Consider the following 4,127-nt stretch of genomic DNA (forward strand, 5'->3'; position numbering starts at 1 on the left):
AAGCCAGCTCTCAAGCTTTCCTTCTTTTGTGCATATTGCATATAAGGGAGGAAAGAAAGAAGGCAAAGATGTCACGTGTCCTCATATGCACAGAGGACAGAGGGAATAAGAGTAGAAAAGCTCCCTGGGCTGAATCTGAAGGTGGAGGAATTGTTTTCAGAAGCACTTTCATCCCTGTAGGAAATATTGAGATCAGTGATTGTTGTCATTTAATCGCTCAGCCATGTCCAACTCTTCTGCGATCCCATAGCCTGTCGCCCACCAGGCTCCTCTGTCCATGGGATTTCTCAGGCCAGAATTCTGGAGTGTGTTGCCCTGCCCTCCTCCAGGGGATCTTCCCAACCCAGAGATTGAACCTACACCTTTTAGGACCTCTCATTGGCAGGCAGATTCTTTACCATTAGCACTATCTGGGTAGCCTGTTCAGTGTGTACTAAGAACTCTAAAACTCAACAACCAGAAATACAACAAGCCCATTTTAAAAATGGGCAAATTACTTCCCAGGTGGTCCACTGGTTGAGATTCTGAGTTTCCACCTCAGGGGGTAGGAGTCTGATCCCGGTTGGGTACGTTTCATTGGACAGCACAGTGCAGTCAGAAGAAAAAAGAGCTAGTGATCTGAATGGATACCTCACCAAAGTAGATATATGCATGGCAAATAAGTATGTGGAAATGCTCAACATGATATATCACTAGGGACTTGCAAACAATAACAGCAGTGAGATACCATTACACCCAGATAACAATTAGTAAAATCCAAATCACTGACAAACCAAATATTGGTGATGACGTGGAAGCAACAAGGACTGTTATTGTTGTGTACAATTTTGCATGGTGCAGTCACTTTGGAAGTCAGTTGATAGTTTTACAAAACTAAATATATGATTATGAAATGATCCAGCAATCACACTCCTTGGTATTAACCCAATGAGTTGAAAACTTCTGTCCACATAAAAACCCTCACATGAATTTTCATAGTTACTTTATTTATAATTGCCAAAACCTGGAAGCTACCAAGAATCCTTCAGTAGGTAAATGCATAAACTGCAGCACTGTTTACATTTACCTACTTCAGTAGGTAAATGCATAAACTGTTCAAAATAATTGAACATTATTTTGTTATTAGAAATGAGCTGACAAACCATGAAAACTCATGGAAAAACCTTATGAGAATTACTTAGTGAGAGAAACCATCTGAAGACTACATACTATGATTTCTACCATACAACATTCTGAAAAAGGCAAAATTATGGAGACAGTGAAAAAAATCAGTGGTTGCCAGGAGTTTGGTAGGAGGGAAGAATGAAGAAGTGAATCACAGATTTTTAGGGTAATGGAACTATTCTGTTTGCTACTGCAATGATCTATTCAAGTTATTATGGTTTTGTCAAAAAACATAGAACATAACGCAGAAGATGAAACTTTTAGAAACCATGGACTTTGGTTGATGATGCTGTGTCAGTTCATTGAGTGAAACAAATATACCACACTGGTGAAGGCTGCTGATAGGAGAGGTTTTTGGGTATGGTAATGGACATGTGGGAATTGTATACATTTCACCTAGTTTGGGTGAGAACCTAAAACTTCTCTAAAAATAGCTTCTAATATTTAAAAGAAAAAACCCAACTCTACTTCACAACTCTTGTCAAGGCAAGGTGCATTCATCTATGGTGGTGCAGACTTTAATGCTGATGCCCTCCTGATCATTTGGACATCAATTGGAATTTCAGTTGATGTGCGATATCACTAAATTGAGAATGAAAAATGCAGAATTCTCAGATAAGTTCTGGTATTAATGAATTGATGACAGTTTAATTTCATGGTTGCAGTTGCCATCTACAGTTCACTTGAAAAAATTTAAGATCAGGTGAGTTGATCACAGAGCTCCAATTATTTGTCATTCTTTCATACCATAAGAAGAATCGCCATTCATAAACCCTAGCAAGAAGAAGGAGGTACAGAGCAAGACCCTCCTTTCTCAAAGAATAAAATAGTTGCTAAAGGAGAATGAGTGAGCTTATTTTACTCAAAATAAACTGATTTAGTTCTATCAGAGTGAGAGCCATTTGAGCTAGGCAACAAATCAGTGCTTAGGTGTGTCCTGATTAAAGTGGTCACGGAGACCTAGGTTCACTCAGCTCAAAAGATTACAAAACCAAACTTTTCTGACCTCCAATTAAATAAACAGGTTCTATAATTATTAACTATATTAATATTTACTTTGAAAGCCACTGATTAGGGTGCATTATGAACCTTAATGGTACAGTAGATACTGGTGTACCTAGTTGCACTGAATGTTTTGCTAGAAGGAGAAGTCCAAGACCAAGTATGTGGGTTCCAATGTGAACCCTTATACCTGTGGTCTGTATGTCCTTGCCTTAAGTACTGACTCTCAGAGAACCTGTCTCTTCACACTTAAGTTGAGAGCAGTTTACATTAGGCAAAGTTATTTGAGAAAATCTGAAGAGATATGATGGTATGGAAACCGTGTGAATTGTCAATCTCCCAAAAATATCAGGGGTAAAACATTTTGTAACAGGGGCCTTGACAAAACTTAATTTTTCCTTAAGAGCTTAGAAACAACTGGACTAAAATTTGGGCTTCCCTCATAGCTCAGCTTCCTGGAGAAGGAAATAGCAACCCACTCCAGTATTCTTCCCTGGAGAATCCCATGGACAGAGGAGCCTGGCAGGCTACAGTCCACGGGATCGCAAGAGTCAGACACGACTTAGTGACTAGACCACCACCACTATAGCTCAGTTGGTAAATCATTTGCCTGCAATGCAGGAGACCTGGGTTGGATTCCTGGGTCAGGTAGATCCGCTGGAGAGGGAAATGGCAAACCACTCCAGTATTCTTGCCTGGAGAATCCCATGGACGGAGGAGCCTGGCAGACTACAGTCCACAGAATCGCAAGAGTCTGACACAACTTAGCGACTAAACCACCATGTTGACATTTGTACATATTTTCATTTGTGCAGATTCATTAGTGATCTAGTAAGTATGTCTTTCCAGGGATACTTAGATCTTCATGACCAGTACATGTCCTCTGTGTTTAGCTGTGTGTACTGTGGTGCTTCTGGCTGTGGGTGCATTTAATGAAGTCCCAGCCTTCCCTCCTGTACTGAATCTTCAACTGTTGCTCTTTGTATAATGTCACTTCCCTGGTGTGCATCCTTCAGTCCATTATTTCTGACAATGACAGACTAAAAAGCGACAGGAGAAGCTATATCTCAAAGTGACTGAGAGGTGGGGAAAGACATGGTATTTCAAACTTTCCCAATAAATTATTTTTCAGTTACACTGATATTTTCAGATTGTGTCTTTATCAGTTAAACTGATGAAATTTTAACTCTTCAGTGATGGAAAGGGAAACCATGTATTTTTCTTTTTCTTCTTTTATTGTAATATAGTTGATTTACAATGTTATATTAGTTTCAGATATACAACATAGTGATTCAATATTTTATGATTATACTTTCTTTAAAGTTATTACAAAATAATGACTTCATTTTCCCATGTTGTATAATATATCCATGTTGCTTATTTATTGTATACATAAAAATTTGTTTCTTAATCCCATCCCCTGTTACACCCCTCTCTATTTGTTTCTCTCTACTGGTGACTACTAGTTTGTTCTCTACATCTCTGAGTCTGTTTTGTTACATACATTCATCTTATTTTTCAGATTTCACATGTGTGTTGACATAAAATATTTGCCTTTCTCTTTCAGACTTTACTCACTAAGCATAATGCTCTCTAAGTTCACTAATGTTGTTGCAAATGGAAAATTTTCATTCTTTTTTATGGCTGAGTAATATTTCAAAGCATATGTGTATACCAACTATTTTTTTTAATCCATTTATCTGTTGATGTTCATTTATTCAGGCATCTCCATTTGCAGTTCTCAAAAGTCTATCGCCCTCATATTTCAGTATGAAGCCCATTGAGGTCTTGCATGGGTATGAAGCAGTGAAAGAAGCCTGAATTGATCTGGGAGAGGAGTTTTCTGGAAGAGGCATTTTGCCTTTGGCTGAAAGATCTAATGAAGGACTTAGTAGGTGTGCATGTGTGTGTGTTCAGCATTGGTTCACCCACGGCTGGCTGTGGAGAGGATGGAAGAGAGG

Source organism: Cervus elaphus, chromosome 15, assembly GCF_910594005.1.
Source record: "Cervus elaphus chromosome 15, mCerEla1.1, whole genome shotgun sequence".
Taxonomy (NCBI): Eukaryota; Metazoa; Chordata; class Mammalia; order Artiodactyla; family Cervidae; genus Cervus; species Cervus elaphus.